At 50.4% G+C, this 23,098-nt stretch overlaps 1 pseudogene; it reads right to left on the bottom strand.

The window, feature by feature from the left end:
* Positions 1 to 1,356: 1,356 nt before the first annotated feature.
* LOC149520662 (immunoglobulin lambda variable 8-61-like) overlaps positions 1,357 to 23,098 on the bottom strand; it is a 30,643-nt pseudogene continuing 8,901 nt past the window's right edge.

Raw genomic sequence — 23,098 nt, 5'->3', positions numbered from 1 at the left:
TCAGTGCCTGCCCCCTGTGTCTTAGAGCCACCTACAACCAGACCCCCCGTGCCAGCCTCCTGTTTCTAGAGTCCCACTACCCAACACCCAGAACTCTCCCCAGTGACAGCCCCTCACTATTAGACCCACCCTCAGAACCCCCCAGTGCCAGCTACCCATACTGGATATCCCGGTGGTGCCCCCAATGTCAGCCCCCCACCTCTTTTAGCTTCCGACCCCCTAGAGATCCCTAGTACTAGCTCTGACCCCAGAATCTCCCAGTATTAGCTTTGCCCCAGAGGTCCCCAGTGCCAACTCCCCATCTCTTAGAGCCCCTGTTCCTCAGAGCCGTCCAGCACTTGCCCTGTCCCTGAAACCCCCAGAGCCTGATCCCCTCCCTCCCCCCCACCTAGCCCTGTGCTGTCTCCCAGCCTCCAGCTGAGCATTGCTGCCTGGGTCATAGGTGCTGGCTGGCTGAGAGGTGGGTCAGTGGTGGGGCTATAGCCAGTGCCAAGGATGGGGCACTTTGCTTCCCATTGCTTCAGAGTGCAGCAGGCTGGGAGCTGGGCAGCAGGGTAGAACAGAGTAGGTTGCTGGAACACTTTAGCTTCCATTGCTGCAGTGAGAGTTGGGGGACCCTCTCTGCTGCTGCCCCACACCAGGAGCCTCAGGTAATCACCCAGGATACCCTGGACCCCAGGGGTCCTGTTCATAGGATGGTTGGGACTCTTCAAAGTGTGGGGCTTGAGTCAATTGCCTTGAACTGTCCTACAACTGGGTCAGCTATGGACCTGGTAGCATGGCTGATCCTTTGGGTTGAGAAGAACGTTTGTATCTTTGAGCAAAGTTATTAAATAACTTCTCCCCACATTTGAACCTGGGTTCTGATTGGGAGCCAGAGAATTAGAATGCAACACAGGGTGGTATGAGTTCCTCTTCAGCTACTTGATAATCAGAACAGGGGATCAGGAGCACAGTATGACTGAGGGGGGGATTTAAGTATCTGCTTTCACCTTTGCAGCCTGCCTGCCCTTCACATATCTCGTGAGGGCTGCCCCAGGCACACTGCAGGGCTGAAGGGGAAGCTTACAGTGTTTGCCCTGGAGCTGCTTGTGGCTAGTTGAGATCTCAGGGGGTCACATGAGCATATCATTCGTATTTTCATCAGTTGGTGTTTGATTTTAGGGCTGAAGATTTTTCAGGCACCTGGACAAGGCGGTGAGACCCAAATGAAACAGCGTCAGGCACTGTAGTTGTGACTGTAATTTGCCCTGGCCCACCTCAGACAATGGAGATTCATGAATTGACACCAGACAAGCAGCCCATGTTTGGAGCTTTTCAAACTAATGTTCCACTCTGTCTGCAGGCTCCAAACAGAGGCCCCCGTTCTCCTTACAACCTCAGACACAGACTGGGGAGGGAGATTTTTGTGTCACTTCCCCATCTGAATGTATCGCTGTGATGAGCACTCCCAGTCCACACAACACAGTAATAATCAGCGTCATCTTCTGCCAAGGCCCCCGTGATGGTCAGGGACATAGTGTTTCCTGCTCTGGAGCCAGTGAAACGGGCCGGGATGCCCGAGGGCCTGGTGCTCGTGCTGTGCATGATCAGCCGGGGAACATTCCCCTGTCTCTGCTGAACCCAGAGCGGGTAGTTGCTGTCCGTGATGGCCCCACTGCTCAGGCTGCAGGAGAGGGTCACGGTCCCTCCAGGAGACACTAACTCAGTCGGCTTCAAGGACTGGATCTGCTGGGAACTGAAACCTGAAATATCAGAAACAAGCCCATCAGAGATGCTCTTGGCATAGAGCAGAACTGACGTTCTCAGCACGACCTGCAGAGAGACACACTGCAGCTGGCTATAGACCCCTGTTGTGCTGCATTCACCAGATCAACCCTTCCCCTTCCCTTTCCCCTTCCCTTACCAATGCAGTAAGTGAGCAGGGTGAGGAGCAGAGGGGCCCAGGCCATGGTGGATCCAGACAAGGTCGGCTTCCTCAAGCAAACAGGTCTGTGGCGGGATCCCTCTGATTCTCTCTTGAACCCTGCAGCACAGGAGAACTGCCCCTTCATGTAAATCTGCTTCCTGTTCACTGGCTACAGATTAGGTCTAGTGAAGGTCTTGTTTTATAAAAGGAAGCTGAGACTGAAGAGAAATCAGAGGAACGAGGTAGCATGAGCAAAAGGAGAAATCTGAGGAAGAGAAAAGAAAGACAATGGAGTTACTAATATTTTTCTAGAATATAAGAATAGCCATACTGGGTCAGACCAAAGGTCCATCTAGCCCAGTATCCTGTCTGCCAATAGTGGCCAATACCAAATGCCCCAGAAGGAGTGAACAGAACAGGGAATCTTCAATGGTGCATCTACACAGCACTCTACATTTGAAATAAGATACACAATTTGTGCTATGCAAATTGCACATCTTATTTTGATTCTATTTCAAAAGAGCTTATTTCAAAATTTGGTGGATTTACACGCGCCAGATTTTGAAATAACATTTATTTTGATGCATCCTTTAACCTTTGTGGAACGAGGGTTACAGGGATGCCAAAATAGAGCACCTGTTATTTCAAAAACTATTTCAAAATAACAGGCACATTTAAAAGACATGGGGTAGCTATTTAGGGTACCAGAGGTAACCCAAAATAGCCCTGCTGTCTAGATGTACCCCAAGTGATCCCTCTCCTTCCATCCATTTCTAGACAAATATAAGAATGAATTGATGATAGTACAGATCTTCACTGCACTATTTTCCAGCTTGATGCAACTAGATTGAATCCATGTCTCTGGAAAAGACATGAGCACATGAAGCCACCGTGAGAAGCAGCCCAATGTGTTAATATTAGAGGCAGGTAAATTAGACATATCAACATAGTCAATGAAGTGGGGATTTAAATATCCCCTGCTTCATTAGAATAAAAATGTCCGCCGCACTGTGCCCGCTCAGCTGTTTGTCGGCACAAACCGGCAGTCAAGACGAGGATCAGTCGACAAGGAAAGCCATTGCCGACCGATCCTGTAAACCTCATTTCATGAGGCATAAGGTATCGGTCAGTAAAGGCTTTCCTTGTCAACCAATCCCCATCTTAACTGCTGGTTCGCGCCAACAAACAGCTGAGCCAGCACAACACGGCGGCCAATTTTATTCTAATGAAGCGGGGGATATTTAAACCCCACTTCAATGACTATGTTGGTATGTCTGATTTACATGCCTCTGTCGGCAGAGACAGTCTAGAGATACCCTAGAGCCAGCTGTCTATACTGGCCACTTGAATTTCCGCAAGAACACTGATGATCTCATGTAAGATTGTCAGTGTTCTTGTGGAAATACTATGCTGCTCCCGTTCGGGCAAAAGCTCTCTTGCGTAAATACTTTTGCACAAGAGGGCCAGTGTAGACAATGCGGTATTGTTTTGCGCAAAAAAGCCCCAATGGCAAAAATGGCGATCGGGGCTTTCTTGCGCAAAACCACGTCTAGATTGGCATGGACACTTTTCTGCAAAAAGTGCTTTTGCAGAAAAGTGTCCATGCCAATCTAGACGCTCTTTTCCACAAATGCTTTTAACGGAAATTTTTTTCCGTTAAAAGCATTTACGGAAAATCATGCCAGTCAGGACATAGCCCAGGAGACTGGAGAGGTACAGTGCTAGTTAGCACTACCCTGGGGAATTGGCTATATTTCTATTTTCAGCAATACAAGAAGATTGTGTTGTTTTTTAAAACCCTTACCCAGATATCACACTGGTGTGCAGGGAGTGAATGCAGAGCTACATTCTGTCACACAGTGCCGTGGATCTACTGGCTTTCTCCTGTATGTGAAACTGTCTTTATGCTGAAGGGAGGAACACAGGTATGTGTTCCACATCCATATGCCAGGTTCTCTCTGGTTCTCCTATCAAGACTCTGAACCCATCTGGCAGGAGGGAGGTGGATTTACCCCTTCAATGAGTTAAAGCCATGTTCCACGCAGGACTTGGCCACGCATGGTCACAAAGCCAGCCCTAGGCAGAGAGCTGAGAGGGCAGGTGGGGGATCATTCACTGCCTGACCTGCCTTATGAGGAAAGAATGGACATAGAGGGGGATGCAGGATGCTGCCAGCCAGTCAGCACCTCAGGCAGCTGTTGTGGGCATGGCCAAGTGCAGGAGGAGGAGGAGGAGGGAAAAGGTGGGGAATGGAGAAACGTGAGCTGCCCCTGAGATGGAATTTCATCTAACAACTCCAGATCCTATTTTCTTCTCTTGCCTTTCAGAATTCTCTTTTCTCTCTGTCACTGCCCATCTGCTTCTTCTGGCTGTTGTTTGTGGTGCTTGTGCAGCATGGACAGTTCCAGGATATGAGGGAGAAAAGGAGGTGGTGCAATAATGTCTTTTCTGTCTGAGCCACTCCACTGGGGTGAGGCTGGCCAATGCAAGCTGGATGGTACCATTCTCACCCACCTGTGGTTTCACTTCATGGTGAGGGAAGTGAGGCTGAGGAGGAACAGCATTCAGAGTCAGCCTGAAGCCTCTGTCAGTTCTACCCTGCTATCTGCAAGTGGGGAGCTGACCAGGAGGAAGTATCCACCCGAGTAACCAGGCACAGGGGATTTCTGCAGCTCTGGTGATCTTGTCTGACCAAATGGCACTTTCCCCAAGATACCTCTGCAACTGTTTTTGCTGCTGGTGCCCTGTGGCTGGCCCACATTGGTTCAGGAAAAAAGCCTAAGATAGTTGTGTCAGTTGTGATTGTGTGTCTGGGGGTTGTTTGAGCCTTTGTCCCCAGCCTCAATCAGCCTTGTGGTCACTTTCCTGCTGTGAGGGTTGCCAGATGGTTTAACCAAAAATACCAAACCTCCCCCTCAAAGAAAAACCACCAGGGAAAAAATTCTGTTGAGGAAAAAAAAGGAGGAGACCAAAGTTGTTTAGGGGGAAAGAAAAGGACCCCAAGAGTTATTAAGCAAAAAAAATGTATAAGAAAATAAATTTAAAAAAAACCCAGAATGGCCCCTGTAAGAGGCTTTTAGGACCTAGAGGCTGCCATCGGCCAGCAGCCATCTTGTGTCTTTCTGCTCCCAGCCAGACAGCTCCCCTGCAGAACCAGGTAAGCGAGGGACGGGAGGGCCCTGGATCCGTTTGCTGAGTGTGTCCAGGTGTCCAGTATTGACCCGGACAGTCTGGTATTTTCATCTCTTATCCAGGTCAATACCGGACACCTGGCATCCTACGCACTGTGTGGTCAAGGAGAGGGTAGGGCTGACCTAGGAGACAAGGCTTAAAAGCCAGGGGCTAAGCAACCAGGCGAATGCGAGAGGGATTTTGTCAGAGGGAGTCGTAGTACAACCAGTTTGGTTGGGAAGAGTCGTATCGCCGGTGCCAACACTGCTCCTGTTAGCCTGTCTCTGTCCTGGATGCCTCTACCAGATCCTGTTGTGATTTTGCAGAGACTGGGCCTGTGTTTCCCACCTACAGAAAACCAGGCTTGGGGAGGGGGGCGATCCAATGTGAAAGGTGCCTGTTGGTGGAATGCCTCAGGAAGCAGGTGGGAGCGCTACAGGAGGAGGGGACTAGGCTGTGGAGAATCTGTGCCCATGAAGAATTCCTTGAGAGCATTCACGAGGAGACAGCTAAGGCCGAAGAAGGTATCCAGCTACTGAGGACTGCTGGAACACCACTAGGGGACAAGGAGATGGCTCTGTCTCAGGGAGGAGACACTGGCAGCTGGTCACTTCTGGCAACAGATAGTGCTCCACTCCTGAGTTTTGTTTTTTGTTGTTTTTTGTTGTTGTTTTTTTTTTTTGCTTTTTCTATTGAAATATCCAATCTAGTAGAAGACAGCATGGTATAGAACAATACAAAAGAACAGGCAGAAGTACCACTGCAAAAAAGGACTCACAAATCACATTAATTATTCCCACTGGAAAATTAAGAACAGCAAGAAACACCATCTGAAGCAATACCCATTTCTGGGTCCTAAGCACAAAAGTCTTTGGTAGCCACCTTGCCTGGCAAATGATATGGATAGGACTATTGGGGTAAGATTTGAATCCATGCCTCTAGGAGTAACTGCAGCCTGAAGGCAGTGCCTTACACTACTCGGCCACCCTCACCCAACATAACCGGATGTTGTTTCTTTTCTGCCTGTAGCTGCCAGTCATGGTAAGATTCCAGAGCACACCGGAGTCAGACTCTGGCTTTCATGGGGCCTAGTCCAGCAGATGGGCCTGCTTTCCCACTGAGGCCCTGGGGCAATGAAGGAATATTAGAGACATGATCAACAGAACACCTCAATAAGGACTGACACAAGCCATCAGGAAAGTCCCTCGAGGAACAAAAAGCTAACAGCTGGCTATCGGGAGTAGAATTTGAACCCACATCTCCAGAGGAGACTGCAGCCTAAATTCAAGGCTTTGGATGGCTCACCACCCTGAGGGCATTTGCCCAGAATCCCTGTGCTAGCTGTTGGTGGACAGTACAATGCTCAGGCATACAGAAAGTCATGGCTCCTGGCTCCAAAAAAAGCCCTACACCTCCCTACTCCAGCCACAGACAGGTGGCAGGAGACCCAACAGCTGCCAACAACTGTGAAAGGGCTGGGGGAAGGGTGGAGGGGAGGAGATTTGAAACTACAGCTCCACTAGAGACTGTAACCTAAAGGCAGTGCCTTACAGAGCTTTTAGATCTGTAAGAGTATAAAAATTGCATATATCTGACCACAAGAGTAGGGAGGCAACAAATTGATGGACATTGCAATAAGCTGAGATCTTTAATCTACTAACTTAGAGCAGAAGGGCACCCAATATCAGTAGGGTGAGGCAATTCAAATAAGGAAGAAGAGAGAAATGTTATAAATAATAGTCCGCCTGTGAACGTTGAGAGAGAGAAAATCTTGGGGAAATACCAGGGTGTTTGCTACTGATGTGGATGAGGAAGGTGATGATGAACATTTCAAGTTATTCTCCAAAGGATGGGATAAATGTCTGGATATTCAGATGTACACTCAGTCAGACCTCTATTTACCTTGCTGGGCTGAAATATTCGTGACTTTGCCAAGTGTATGAACTGTAGTAAATACAGACAAGTTCCAATAGGGGGAGTGCTGCAACTATGCACACATTGGAGTTCCCCACCAGTATTCTCTGTAAGCCAGTGGACCCAACGCGGTGCCTGTGGGCGCCATGGCGCCTGCCGGGGCACTTATGTGCGCCTGCCGAGTGATCTGGGCCGGCCCAAGCCATTCTTGCGCTCTGGGTGCACGGCGCATGCGTGGCCCCCACCCTGGGTGCATGGTACATGCACAGCCCCGCCTCCAGACGCATGGTGCACGCACAGCCCCGCCCCCAGGCGCCCAGGAGCCCCAAAAGGTCGGGGACCACTGCTGTAAGTTGAGTGCTTGGGCAGCCTCTCAGGAGATATCCAAATCCTGACCGGCCAATTAGCAGAGAACCCACAGCAAAATGTGTTTCTCTTGGTGGTGCACATCCTCGCATGCTTCAATGCACATAAGAAAATGTGTTGCACAAATGAATGGAAAAAATAGAGGGAACATTGTTCCCAACTAAACAGAAATTTGAGTAATACTGGGCCTAATCTTAGGACAAGAACCTATCAAACTTCAGAGAAAGAGCTTGGAATTCTTAAGTAATGGATATAATCAATAGAAGAATCATAAACTGGGGAACAGACCTTCCCTACTCACAATTGATCAAAATCAATTTAATTCTGCACTCAATGTACGCCCATAGCATAAACTAATTACCTGGTTCCCTTCCACATCTTTCTCTCTCACTGGTAGCCCTGTCCCACACACTGAACACCCCCATATTTCCTCATCCCAGAGCCTTATGGGGGTTCATAAAATTTTAAAAACCTGTAAACCAGGCTCCGTGCTGGATGCCCACTGGCTTCTGAGCAGAACGTACACTCTTGGTTTTGACCTATACAGTCCTAGATGGCTTGGGATCAGCCTAGCTGAGAGCCCCTTTCCAAACAAGCCATACGGCCCCTGCTGCAATCAGCAGAAGCCCTCGAGTTTTCTTTTCTCCTCCTCATTAGAAATGAGGGTGTGTTCTCCACAGAGGACCTGCTTCCCTTTCACTCCCTAGACTCCCTCCCTGTCCCATGTCTGTGTTAACCATGAACTCTGTTAGCACCACCGGGGCTCTGGCCACCCAGCTGGGGCTCAGGGCTCCCTTCAGAACACAGCAGCTTCACCTTGCTGAAATGACTGCTCCCCCTAGCAGCAGGCCAAGTCACTGCCCCGGGCTTCCTCCCCTTGCTGCTGCATAAAATCATACAATCCTAGGGCTAGAAGAGACCTCAGGAGGTCATCAAGTCCAGCCCCCTGTCCAAAGCAGGACCAACTCCAACTAAATCATCCCAGCCAAAGCTTTGTCAAGCCGGGACTTTAAAACCCCCAGGGATAGAGATTCTACTTTCTCCCTAGGTAACCCATTCCAGTCTTCACCACCCTCCCAGGGAAATAGTTTTTCCTAATATGCAACCTAGACCTCCCCTCCCTCACACACTGCAACTTTACGCCATTGTTCCTTGTTCTGCCATCTGTGACTACTGAGAACAGCCTCTCTCCTTCCTCTTTGGAACCTCCCTTCAGGAAGTTGAAGGCTGCTATCAAATCCCCCCTCACTCTTTTCTTCTGCAGACTAAACAGACCCAAATCCCTCAGTCTCTCCTCATAGGTCATACGCTCCAGCCCCCTAATCATTTTAGTCGCTCTCCGCTGGACCCTCTCCAATGTGTCCACATCCTTTTATAGTAGGGGCTCTGAACTGTACACAATACTCCAGAGCCGAATAAAGGGGAATAATCACTTTTCTAGATCTGCTGGCAATGCTCCTCCTAATGCACCCTAATTGCCATTAGCTTTCTTGGCTACAAGGACACACTGTTGACTCATATCCAGCTTCTCATCCACTGTAACCCCCAGGTCCTTTTCTGCAGAACTGCTACTTAGCCAGTCGGTCTCCAGCCTGTAACTATGCTTGGAATTCTTCCGTCCCAAGTGCAGGACTCTGCACTTGTCCTTGTTGAACCTCATCAGATTTCTTTTGGCCCAATCCTCTAATCTGTCTAGGTCACTCTGGACCCTATCCCTGCCCTCCAGCGTGTCCACCTCTCCCCTTAGCATGGTGTCATTTGCAAACTTACTGAGGGTGAAGTCCATCCCCTCATCAATAAAGATGTTGAACAAAACCCGCCTTAGAACCGATCCTTGGGGCACTCTGCTAGAAACTGACCTCCAACTTGATATTGAACTGTTGATCATTGCCCGTTGGGCCTGAAAGTCTAGCCACCTTTCTATCTATCTTACTATCCATTTATCAAATCCATACTATCTTAGCTTGCTAGCAAGAATATTGTGAGAGACTGTATCGAAAGTGTTGCTGAAGTCAAGGTATATCACATCCACTGACTTTCCCATATCCACAGAGCCAGTAACCTTATCATAGAAGCTAATCAGTTTGGTCAGGCATGACTGGCCCTTTGTGAATCACTACCTCATGATCACTGTTTCCCAGGTTGTCACCTTTGTGAATCCATGTTGACTATTCCTGATCACTTTCCCCTCTTCCAAGTGCTTCAAAATGGATTCCTTGAGGATCCCCTCCATGATTTTCCAGGGATTGAGCTAAGGCTGACTGGTCTGTAGGTCCCTGAATTGATATTCTTCACTTTTTTAAAGATGGGCCCTATATTTGCCTTTTTCCAATCATCTGGGATCTCTCCCAATCTCCATGAGTTTTCAAAGATAATGACCAAAGGCTCTGCAATGGCATTTGCGAACTCCCTCAGTAGCCTCGGATGCATTAAATCCAGACCCATAGATTTGTGTATGTTTAGCTTTTCTAAATAGTTCCTAACCTGTTCTTTCCCCACCAAGGGCTGTCCTCTTCCTTCCCAAACTGCATTAGTCTGGGAGCTGACCTTGTCTGTCTCCCGCATCCAGTAAGGGCCCAAAACTCTCCCTGAACACCCTTTTATTGCTAACATGCCTGTAGCAACCTTTCTTGTTACCTTTCACATCCCTTGCAAGCTGCAATTCCAATTGCGCTTTGGCCTTCCTAATAACTCCCCTGCATTCTCGAGCAATATATTTATACTCCTCCCTAGTCAGCTGCCAAAGTTTCCACTTCTTGTAAGCTTCCTTTTCGTGTTTAAGCTCACCAAGGATTTCCTAGTAAGCCAATCTGGTCACCTACCATATTTGCTTTTCTTACTGCACATCGGGATGATTTCTTCCTGTGCCTTTAATAAGGCTTCTTTAAAGTACTGCCTGTTCTCCTGGACTCCTTTCCCCTTCATGTAAGCATTCCAGGGAATCCTGCCCATCAGTTCTCTGAGGAGTCAAAGTCCTCTCTTCTGAAGTCCAGGGTGTGTATTTTGCTACTCTCCTTTCTTCCTTTTGTCAGGATCCTGAAATCTACTACCAGTACCTCATGATCAATTTTATTCTCCCACGCCTCACTTCCCTCAGTCCTGCAGACCAGGGAGACGCGGAGTGGCTTTTCTCTCCACGGAGGACGCGGGCGGCGGGACCGCGGCACGTCTCGGTGGTCTCCTGGGGGCGGGGGCACAGCTAGTGCAGGGTTGCCTCACCCCGTTTGTAAGTAGGGATCCGATGTAAGTCGGATCCATGTAACCCGGGGACTGCCTGTAATTCGAATTAAGTTAGTTCGAATTAGTGCTGTAGTATAGACATACCCTTCCATACAATGTAACTCCTCCTCCTTTTCTCCCCCACCTGTTCTTCCTTAACAGTTTATACCCTTCCATGACAATTCTCCAGTCATTCGAGTCATCCCACCAAATCTCTGTTATTCCAATCAAATCATAATTCTTGGACTGGGCCACGACTTCTAATTCTTTCTGTTTGTTTCCCAGGCTTCTTGCACTTGTGTACAAACAGGTTTGATAACCAGTTGATTGCCCTACCATCTTCATTTGAATCACCTCCTATGTTGCTTGTTCCTCCTTGTATTTCTTCCCAGTATTTGACCTTTGCACTTACCTCGGGGTTTTCATCACCATCCCCCAATGCACCTAGTTTAAAGCCCTTCTCACTTGGTTTGCAAGCACCCCAGACAGAGGGCCAGTGTGACACAGTCTCATCAGTCTGCATCGCGCCCTGGGCAGGTCACAGGTGTCTGGTTGACAGGTGCCATATTAGTGCCGCGGGGTGCTCTGTATCCCTCAGTTGTATCCCAGCCTCAGCCGTCGTGTTTCCTGCTCTTCCCTGCCTGTGAAGTCTCTGACCATCCCCAGCTCCCACCAAAGGGGAGAAGCTGTTTCTGCTCAGGCAGAGCCATACGTGTCCCCGTGCAGCACCGATGGCACCGGGCGCCCGTCCAGAGAAGGGCTGGCACAGGGCCAGTGGGACGGTGGGAGCAGGAAGGGGCTGAGAGCGGCCGACTCTCCTTGTTGCCCAAGTGCCCTGCACCACCAGCCATTATAGGCAGCTTGTTATCAGAGGCCTCATGGAGCCTCCCTTCCCCCACCCAGCCCTGTCAGCCATTGACTAGCAGGGACTGTGCTCTGCTGCCCTCTAGTGGGCAGTGACCTGTCCCTGCAGCGGAAGGTTCCCTCGCCCATTTCACAGGTTCCTTGAGGAAGGGGTGGACAAGCCCGTCCAGCTCCCGCCTGTCACATGGGTGCGGACCTTGCTCTTTGTGAGGCAGGAGAATGGGCGGTGTTTCCTAGGGACCCTGCCGTGGATGACAGCTGCCTCAGGTTTTGAGCAACAAGCAGACTGTCAGACAGGGGCGGATGAGAGTTTTGCAGGGCCCAGAGTAGCACAATTTCACGGGGCCCTCCTTTGGAAAAAAAATAGAAAAAAGGCATTCCCCCGCCCCGTGCCCACTCCTCCAGTAGCCCCACTCTGATCGTGTGAGCTACCCATCCTCATCCCCTCTCCTAACACCTCCATCTATACACCTGCCCTGCCTCTCTCCTCTGGTGCTGGTCCCTCCCCTGCAGGCAACTGCCCTTCTGCTTCACCCCCAGAATTCCCTGGCACCTGCACCCTCCTGGTGCCTCCCCTTTCCCTCTCTGGCCCTGCCCCCTTTGCCCTGATTTCCCTGATACCCACTCCCTCACTACCCTGTGCCCTCATTCCCCTCATGCCCCTGTGCCCTCACACATGCCTTGCTCCATCCCCACCTTCCACATGCCTACCCCTCCTTTCAAGCCTTCTCCCAGCACCTCCTCCTCCCTCCTTTAGCTCCCAATGCCTTTACCCTCTTCTCTCCCAGCATCATCCTGTCTCCCCTCCCACTGACACCTCCCCTCCTGCCCTTTTCCTCATTGTCTCCACTTGGCTCCCTGGCATTTGTGTCTCCACTACCCTGTCCGTTGGTGCCTTCCCCTTTCTTTTCCTGACCTGTCTCCCTCCCCTCAGCACAAGCCCCTTCCTCTGCCATCTTCCTTCTTCCTTCCAGTTTGCAGGGCAGCTGCGATCCCGTCCCAGGCTCCAGACCACATGCTGAACCAAGCGGTGTAATGCTGGGCTGCATCATTTTAAAGTCCCGGGCCGTGATGTCACACCACACCTAGGCGTCTCCCCTCTCAGCTGTTGGGCGGCATTTCAGCACACCGCTCATGCGCTCCCTCGGCCCCACATGGCCCATATTGGCCAGTGCCAGGAAATTTAAAGTGAGGGGCTGTGGCACCCCGTCACAATCCCCCTCTTCCTCCAGCAGCCACCAGCCGGCCCTTTGGCGGACAGACCGCCAGGAAATTCCTGGTATCCACTGAGCCATTCTGCCCCTGGTGCATTGAAGTGCGGGGCCCGGGGCAGCCACCCCGCTTGCCCTGCCCTATATCCGCCACTGCTGTCAGAAACCCAGAGACCCATGAGCAGTGCCCAGGCCAAAGCTCACAGGATATTTTGGTGCTAAGGGTCTGCCTCCCGAGCGAGGAGTGGTGAGGGGAGAGGGAGTCAATGCCCTGCTAGCAAGCAGATTGGTGCACAGAGCTGGTGTAGCCTTGCCACATGGCTGCCGTAGAGTGAGAAGGTTTTTGTCTCACTTCCCCATAGGCCGGCAGCACTGTGCAAGCACTCCCAGTCCACGTAACACAGTAATAGTCAGCATCATCCTCCTCCTGGGCCCCAGTGATGGTTAAATAGCCAATCTTGTCAGAACCGGAGCGCGAGCCAGCAAACCGGCTGGGGACCCCCGAGCCTGTGCCTTTGTTAGATTCAGTGAAAAAATACAGCAGGAATCTGGGTGCACTGCCTGGTTTCTGTTGTATCCAAACAACACGGTTGCTACTGACAGTGTAACTGCCCTCCAGGGTGCAGGAGAGCTGGACATTCCCCCCTGGGGACACGGATGCAGAGGGCGGCTGAGTCACCTGAGCGTAGCAACCTGCAGAGAGCAAAAAGCAATGAGATGAGCAACCCAGTGACTGCCCCATTCTCAATCATCCTCAGTTTCCAGGCCTGGTCAGACATCAGTGTGCTGTAGCCATTACCTGCCAGGAAAAGCCCCAGGAAACAGAGAGGTAGAGTGGGCTGGGCCATGGTGCAGGGAGATGGTGTCAGGTCACAGGAGCAGAGATTCTACTGGATTGCAGCCTGGTCCCCTGCCTTTGTGAAACCCTGTGGCAGCCTTTAGAGCCCTTTGGAGCAGAAGTAGGGCAGCCCTGTATGCAAATGAGTCTTCAGGCATCAAACTGCAGCAGCCCGGTATGCAAATGAGACTCAGGGAGTGGAGGTCAGACAACTCGTGTGAAGCATCTTGCTCTTTTCATGATCCAGGCCCCCTCAGTTCTTGATGCCAGATCGATTGTAGCATTCGGTGCTCCACCAGATGCCATCTGTCGAACAGGAACCACCATCCGTCACAGCTCTCTGAGCATAACCAACCAGTGGGCCATACCACTAGGCTAATTCAAGGGTGGGGAACAGGAGCTTTTCCTTTTTTTCTTTCTTTACAGGGCTGCAGTTCCTTCAGCAGGAGGCTCTGCAAGCAGGGGCTCCTCAGAGTCCCCTAGGGCCTGGCACAGGCTTTAGTTCTGTATTGCTAGAGACCATGGATGGTGCACTCGATGGAGCAGTAATAGTCAGTGCCACTTTTGGCCTGAACCATGGTGATGCTCAGAACGCAGGCCTTGCTGGCAGGGTCTTTGGTCACAGAGAACCCGTCCGGCATCCTGGAGAGTTTGTGCTTGTCCACCAGTTGTAATAAGTAGGTATCTCTGCCAGGTCTCTGCTGGTACCCAGTGACCCCGTACTCCCTGATGTTGTACCCAGGGCTCAGGGTTCACGGGAGTTTCACCATTTGTCCCAGCAACACTAGAATGGAAGCCGGCTGAGTCAGCACCAGCTGAGCCTTGGAAGTTGAACAAAACAAAGGTTCAAGTTACAGATGGATTGTACGGTTCCTACTCCTGGTATTTCATCTCTTACACTGCTCCTTCCAGCATCACCCTCTATCCAAGCTACAGTTTGACTTGTCATGTGCTGCATCTCCACCAGCCCTTGTGTCCACACCTGCCTGCTCTGCCCATCCCTCTCTGCAGCACTGTGATAGCTCAGCATAGGGGCCTTGCACTTCAGTCCCTCCCTCTGCAGAACTCCCTTATCACCTTCACCTCTCACAAGAACACAACTACACCCTTGGGAGGAGCAGACCAGGAGACACTGCACCATTGCCAAGGCCTTAAGAGTGCCTTAAGAGGGAAAGGAGTTGCCAGGTGCCCCTGCCTTTGTGCAAACCTGTCAGAGAAAGTGGGGGGCCAGAAGCCCAGTGGGTCTATGGGTCTATCACTCCATCAGTGATCAGGTAATTATCTGCAATACTGTGCACTAGGCCGACACTATGGGGATGAAGCTCCAATCTCCACTGGGAAGAACGGATTCAGGGCTCACACCCCAGCTGTATTTCAGGTGTTGTCATTTGCTATGGGATCCAGCCAATGTACCCTCCTCATCTTGCCTGCCCCTCACACACCTATGCAGGTACAATGCATAGGAGACAGAGATGGATTCTGTTCCAGCTCTGGCCACAGACTTCCTGTGTGCCCCTGGCCACCCCATGTCCTCTCACTGGGTCTCCGAGAGCCCATATCTAAAGCAGGGATAATAAGTCCCCTCCCCTACAAGAGCTGGGAGGCTGAACTCCTTCATTTCTGAGAAATGCTCAGGTGGAAAGTGCTCTGCCTCTCTGGACAGAGCAAGCCAATGTCCCTCAGAGACCTGGAGATCCATCCACAGCTGGTCCTGTGTTAGGTGCAAAGGGCATGAACCTTCCCCAGGCTGCTGTCTAATCTCTGACCACAGAAGGCACCCAGGGTTGCTCCTGAGACTAAATCACTGTGACAGAGCTACTGCTGCTGTGCCATGAAATACAGGGACAGCCGCCTCCTGCCTGGATGCCAGCACAGGAGCAGCCCTGCTGCCAGCATCTGTGGAACCAGAGGTTCAGCCTAGTTACCTTGCCTCTCTACTATGGCTGCTGCCGTAACAATAGCAACATCTGAACGTACCTCAGGGCACCGCCAGTCCCCTGCTGGATCCCTCTGGCTGTGCTGGAGACACTGACATGGAGAGTATCTGAGGGACCTGGGACCCAGCTGCCAGCATCACACACAACAAGGGAGGTGCCCAAGCACATCCTGCCCAGAGGGGGAATCCTGCATCCTAAAATAGTCGAGTAATTCCTATTTCCTATTTCCAGTGACAGTCTAAGCATTCAAGTCTAATGCACTAAGTCTTAATGTTTTCTGTTGTATACTCTGCCAAACTATTTTAAAGGACAAATAGATTTAGATTCTTATGATTATTATTATTGTAGGAAAGTTTTAGAATGACTGTAGAAATAGGTTTAGATTTTTATGGTTATTATTTTGTTTTTAATTTAAGTAAATATTGTAATACTAGCCAATTAGCCCATCATAAAATGGGATTTTCAGGTCTCCCCTCCATGTCCTATTCCCTTTCTATCTCAGTCTTCTCTCCTGACCCTCCGGTCTCTCGCTCCATCTCTCTCTCCCCTCTTCCTACTGCCTCCCCCTTTCCCTCTCTCAGCTCTCCTCCATCTCCTGCCTCTCTCTGTCTCTCTTTATCTTCTCCTCCTCCTGCCTCTCGCTCTCTTTCTCTTCTCCTCCCCCTCCTGCCTCTCATTCTCTCTTCTCCTCCTCCTCCTGCATGGGGAGCGGAGCCCAAATGACTGTTTGCATCTCTTGCTCCCATGCGGTAGCCTGGCTGAGCGACTGCCTGTAAGCTCCAGCTGCCCCCTTGCTTCATTTGCAATTTCGGTTTCCCTCATTAGCTTCCCTAGATCGAACTAGGGGGCTAGTGTAGACATACCCTGTGAGAGTAAGGAATCTGTGGGAGATGAGAGTGAAGGCCACCTCGAACCAAAGATGCTAAAAGGGAGCACCCAGTAACAGACTAGAAGGTACCAAAGAGGGCAGGTTGGCAACCCAGGACACTGAGGGAAAGGACAAGCATCTCATAATCGGGGCAAGATATCCGTGATGGAAACCAGTTTAACATTGCAGAACAAAGAAGACAAGGAGCCAGTGAAATAACCAGAGATGATAAACATCGGTCAGAAAACAACAAGATGATGCAAAACTTACTGATCCCAGTGAAGAAAACCTACTATAGAAAGAAACTACTTTTCATGTAACTTTGGAGTACGTTAAAAATAACATTAATTGGTGGGGCAGTATGTGTCTGTCTGTCTGTCTATGTAAGCAAGTATTGCTTTGCCATTGTATTCTCAATAAACATGGAACTTTGCCTTTTCCACCAGAAAACATTCCGTGTGCTTCTTATAAGCATAACACTACATGGTGCAGGCACCACCAGAGAGACGCAGGGAGAGACACCACAAGGACAGTATGTAGCAGTTAAAGGCCAAAAGCAAAGGGGAATTGGCAAAGGGGGCAGGAACTCAAAAGAGGCAGATTAGAGGACTGGGACTGAAAAGAAACAGGGGTTAATGAGGGAAGCCAAGCCAGCACAGGGATGTGATAATGGGGGAGACTGTCTCATAAACCCACACATACCCAGCTTTCATTGCCTCACTAGCTCTAGAGGAAGTCATCACCCCAGATCAGTGTGAACTATGCACCCTAACACCTGGGCTACAGCTTATATGCAGAGTAAACTCAGGCTTCATTCAACAGAGGAGTTTGTGTCTCATTTCCCCATCTGCTTGTGTCACTGTGATAAGAGCTAGAGACCCACACACCACAGTAATAATCTGCCTCATCCTCAGCCTGGACTCCAGTGATGGTTAACGATGCTATGTTATTGGACGTATCACCAGAGAAACGCTCCGGGATCCCCGTGGCTCTGTTCCTAGACTCATGGATCAGTAACCGAGGGGCCTTCCCCCATCTCTGCTGGTACCAGGATGGTTTGTTTTCACTAATGAAGGTCACCCCTTCCAGGGTGCATTCCATCCGGGCCCTTTCCCCTGGAGCCACGGACAGGGAGGTCTGTGTCTGAGTCAGCACACTCTGGGAACTCAAACCTGGAGAGAGGGACAGAAACAAGCCAATCACAAGATGCCTCTCCTGTCTGAGAACACTCCTTACCAGATCACACAGGGAGCCACAGGGATTTCAGTCCAAAGCCTGTTTAGTTTTCAGTCCCTGGGATCCGTTCAGAGACACTCGCCCTCTCCCCTTACCAACGCAGTAAGTGAGCAGCACGAGGAGCAGATGGGCCCCGGCCATGGCAGAATCCAAACAAACTCAGCTTCCCGAGGCAAACGGGTCTGTGACTAGGACCCTTCAATTCTCTGTTAAAAAAGGTGCGCTGGAGAACAGCCCCTTCATGCAAATCTGCTCCCTGCTCAATGAGTGCACAATTTTTTTCTAGAGAAGAAACATTTTGAAAAAGAAGAAGTTGAGGGTCAAGGGTCAGCCGAGAAACAAGGCAGCCTGATGACCAAAGAGGAGGAGAAATCCAATGAAGACAAAGGATACTAGAATCTTCCCAGAAACATTAATATATTCCCAGCCAGGTGAAGGAATTAACTGAGGATTGGAGAGCTCCCAGCTGCATTATCGAAAGTCCTAACGCAGGACTCCAGAGCGCCCCTTCGCAGAGCGAGCCATTGTGCACTCCAAAGTAACGATCCAATAAAAGTCTGACAACTATGGCTCGGTACAGTTCTCTCCAGGGCAAGCAGCCCTGTCTGTCTTCACAGCAACACAAGAGGTTTGCATAATTTTTTAAACCCTTTTGACTGATACCTGGTGATTCATTAGGGACGCACAAGTGTTTGGTGTCCATTTCAGGCCGTTTAGGCTCCTTTCATGTAAAATACTTTCCGCTTCCAATTCACACAGCATCTAATCAGGAACACAAAGACACTGCAAAGATGGCTAGAAGGGGGGAAAAGTTTCCAGCAACTCACAGGATACACCTTTGTTCAATCAGGTGCGTGGGTGAGTTCTGCTGTTACTGAAGATTCTTTCCTGGACTTTACCTGCACTTGGTCTGCATGTGCCTCTCCCACTCCTCTGCCCAGGAGGTAGAGCACAAAGAGCTCTGTGGCCTCCTGGGTATATGTAGGTGGCAGCACAAGGGACAGGGGATGTGCTGGAGGCCCAGGGTTTATACAGAGGTGGGAGAATCCATGGCAGGTGTACAGCATCCATCACTCAGGATCCAGAAAAGACAGCTCCTGCCGGACCCCTTCTCCAAGTGCATTCCCAGGGTTGTCTCCCCTTTGGCCCCTGCAGCCAAATGGCTGCCTCACTTCTTGGACCCTCCTGGATACAACCTGAACAAACAGCCCGTATGAAGGAAGGCGGGGAGGACATGGAACCTTCCCACCCCACCTTCCTGAAAGAGCAGAATTGCTCCAGGATCCCTTGTGCAGCTCTCAAACCTCCCCTGCCTCAGGAAACTGAATACGGATCTTGATAGCGACGGGACCAATGGCCTCAGCCCATATCTCTCGCTCCCCCTGCAGGTTGGGATCAAGGAGCCCTGGCAGGACACACAGGGAATGGGGGATGCACGTGGCCTGTGTCCCTCTATCCCACCACCTCCATATGGCTGGACCTCCTTGGCTCTGCTATCCATCCTGTTTTTGCACCTGTCTGGGATGCTGGAGGAAGCCTTTGCCATTAAATGTATAAAAGCCAAATTCCAAGTGGAAGCAGGCCGCTACAGGACACAAAGCCAGCCCCGGCGGAGAGAGTTGGGATCAGTCACTACTTGGCCTTCCTCATGACAGAAGAATGGACCCAAGAGTGACCAGGACTCTGCCAACTGGCACCCACCCTTTGTTGCTGCTGGGCAGGGTGCTGGCTAAGCAGAAGCAAAGGGGGGACACAGAAGGGGAAGCTGCCCCACATGGAGTTTCTTGCTCCTCTTCCTTGTTTTTTGCTTTTTCCTTTTCTCTTTCTCTTCCCCTCTGTCCCTCCCTCTCTCTGCTTGTGGCAACCAGCTGGAACGATGCTGGGGACCTGTAACTCCACTGTAAGAGAATTCCATGGCTCTGGTTTCCGTCTCCCTCCCGCCCAGGATGGAAGGGTGGGCTTGGCAGAACCAGCTCCTGTGTTCAGTCAACCCAAAGCCACGGAGCTCTGGGCTGTTCTGTGCACTGACAGGCACAGAGACTGTGCGGGGATGTTGGGAGAAGTGTCACACCCCCAGCATGAAGTGGTTTCCATGGTAACCACGGTTTACAGTTTGGCTCAATGACGCTCAGCAGCCCCACAGTAAAATGTTCCAGAGCCGGCCAAGAGAGCAGCTGGGCATGACAAACTAGCCACCGCAACAACCAGAAAGCAGGCGATTTCTTCTGCTCTGGAGACATCTTCCGGCCAAACGACAGATCTGATCTGTGAACTGAGCAAATACTTTTCCTCAGCCTGAGATTCCCCTTGGGGCCATGATAGGAACACAGAGGACTGTGTTCCCAGGGCTCTGCCAGTGGCCATATGGAAGAGCTACTCAGGAAAGGCTGTAACATTATTACTGATCATCTGCATTGCAGGAGCACCCAGGAGCCCCTGGCCTGAACATACACCAGTTGTGCTAGGCGCTGTACAACTCCAAACAACATGACAGACCCTGTCCCGAAGAGAGTAATAGACAAGAGACACCAGGTGGACACACACAGGTGGGTGGTCCTGGCTGGAGGAGCATGAACTAATCCTTGTGTAAACACATCTCTGTTCTCCAACAGAGGGTTTTTGCCCCTCTGAGACCATGGGAGCCTCCCCGATAGGGGATCATCTCTCAGCAACACCGCATGCCCTAGCCATGGTCTTTTCCCCAACTGGCTGTAGGGCTGAATAGCAAAAGAATGGATCATGCTGGAGCCTATCAGGCACATACAGGGATATACAGGCAGACCATTGTGTATTTCCTTTGTTAGCACCAGAATTTAGGTCTAGGGGATGAGGCTTTCTATGGGACTGTGATGGGGGGGAAAGCGCGAGGGATAGAATTGGCTTAAAAAAAAAAAGCCCAGCACTGGGCACTCTGAGCCTGTTCTCAGTTGGAGTAAATCACGCTCGTCCTACTGCCAGCTGCATGTCTCCACCAATTACTTCAGCATACATGTTTTTAACCTCTCAGACGTTCCACTCTGCCTTCCCCAGCTCTCCTACACTGTGTTTCTGTTACATCCTGGGCACGTGCTGAAAGAGAGAAACTGCCACCCACTCTCTGCCTTGACCACTTGGCTTTGCTACAGTGATCTCCACCAGTGCACACATGAAGAGCGCGATCTGGGCTCTCTCCTCATGACATCCCTTTGTAGCTTCCCAATGCAGAGTGTCCTATAACTAGCCTTGCTCTCACTCTGGGCTATTCTGAGAGCTCCCATGTCACAAGTGCTGGGCTCTCCTCACCTGCAGGGCACCATCTACAGCAGGTACCAGGAGTTTCATCTCTTATCCTGCCTGGCCTTGGTACTGATGGAGGGAACCCCTGGGAGGCCCGTATCTAGAACAGAGCTTGCAGATCTGGTCATCCCAGCTCAGAAAATTGATTCTGGAGTCAGAAAACAATACAGAGAAGAGCAAGAAAAATTATTAGGAGCCTGGAATGGCTTCCATCTGAGGAAAGGATAATTAAACTGGGACTTTTCAGCTTGGAAAAGAGACGACTAAGGGGGGAATATAATGGGGTCTGTAAAGTTGGGAATGGGGAGAAAAAAGTAAAGAAGGAAGTGCCGTTTACTCCTCCTAACACAAGAATTAGAGGTCTAAAGGACCCCACGAGGGACCAGGACTTTGCAGCCAGTACACTTTGCAGCCCCAAGAAGTGTTGTCCAGGGGGACAGGGAAGAGGAGGAGAACAGAAAGGGGTAAGAGCCAAGAAGCTAAAGATGCTCCCCAAAAGGAGTTTCAACTAATTGTTCCTGCTCCTTATTTCTTCTCTTTCCTCCTCCCTTTTCTCTCTGTCTGTCTCCTTGTTCTAACTGTGCCAATCAGCCGGGATGGGGATGCATTACTCTGACTCCACTATAACATTATTGTGCATCTCTAAAGCGGGATGATTTCTGCAGCTCTAGCAGCCTCTTCTGGCGAAGTGACCGATCTGTGACCTGGGCAAATACTTTGCTCTGAGACACTTCCCAGAAGGATGTCACAGGCTAAGTCCAGAGCAGAGGGGCTGTGCTCACAGGGCTCTCAGTGGCCCTGTGGAAGGGCTATTCAGGAAACTGCTATAAGAGGGAGGCTTTTTTCCTCATTCACATTTGTACAAACCCAGAATTTCATGGTGATCCCTACGCCAGAGAGGTCCCAGTCCATGTAGAAGACGAGAGACACCACGTGGAGGCAGACATACTGGCAGACTCAGGGGAGCACAGGGAAATAATGTTATTGCCCAAGAATGAATCTGGGCCCTCATAATAACTGTCAGAGGAGTCTCTCTGGCAGGGGAATTGTTTCCCAGCAACAAAGCCATGTCCCAGTGGTGGCTTTTCCCCAGGCTGCTGGGAAGGGGTTGTGGTGCTAGGAGGAATGTGCAGAACACTTTGTAATTCTTCTGGTGCCAATATTAGAAAAAGGCACCAGTCTGACCAGTCTGCCATGTAAGATGTCTGCCAAAAAGTGATAAGAGGACAAGTAGGATAAATGTGTTTATGGATGTGTCACCTTAATGTTCTGAGTTATAGTTATAGATATGTAGGGCATATCTGTATTTCCAGACTTGTGTTGTGTTGCTGGGTGACACCCTAGACAGATTGACATCAGAACTGCCTGACCTGTTTCATGGCCCATCAGATGTCATCAGCTGTGCAATGAATCCATTCAAAGAGCCAGACACTACAGTTTATGACACCTAGAGGCATGTGTATGGACAGAACTCCAAGGCGTTTCCATGCCATGTGTTCTACAGCTTGTGTTTGGGGACACGGGAAGTACCTATCACATTGCAAAGACTATAAGAAGTTGCTGCATCTTCTCCATTTTGTCTTTATTGCTGCTTCTGGAGAAACGTTCCACAAACCTCAGGTCTCAGGAAAGCCGGGGTTTCTTTTGAAAATCCTTTTTTCGAAAAAGCACTCTCACGCAATTATGCAAATAAAGCACAAGATTTGCTAATCCGCTCTTCATTTGAATGTTCAATCTGCTTTCATTTGCATTCTTCTTTCGAGAGAGGAATACAGTCCAGACATAGCATTTAGGGCTGGCTTGCAGCGTGGTATTTGGGGGGAGAGCCAAGCTCATATGCCCCAGACACCCCTGGTCACATGGGCTTGGGGGCTGGCGCGGTGGATAATGGGGTTGATGCTTGTACCTGCTTATGGCATGATGGGATCTCAGGAGTCCCAGATCATGAGCAAATCACTCTGATTTTCATGACCTGATGTTGGATTTTAGGGCTGAGAGCTTTGCAGGCACCCAGGCAGGGGGGCCAGGACCAGCTGATACAAGGCTGGGCTCTGTGGCTGTGAGACTCAGCTGTGTAACTCGCCCTACTACACCTGCAGCCAGTGGAGCTTCAGGGACTGGCACAAAATAAGTCATCCCATGTTTGGAGCCTTTCAAACGAACATCCCACCCGGTCTCCAGGCCACAACGGGGCAGCACCAACGTGCCATGGAGATGTGTGTAAGGAGAGAATCTGGCACCCATCCTGAGTCTCTACCAGCTGTCTTGCCCTTGAGACTATCAGTACAA

Source organism: Pelodiscus sinensis, chromosome Z (assembly GCF_052426305.1).
Source record: "Pelodiscus sinensis isolate ZL-2025 chromosome Z, ASM5242630v1, whole genome shotgun sequence".
In the NCBI taxonomy this organism is placed as follows: Eukaryota; Metazoa; Chordata; order Testudines; family Trionychidae; genus Pelodiscus; species Pelodiscus sinensis.
Note: the sequence above shows the minus strand (reverse complement) of the source record. Positions and strands in the feature narration are given on the sequence as shown.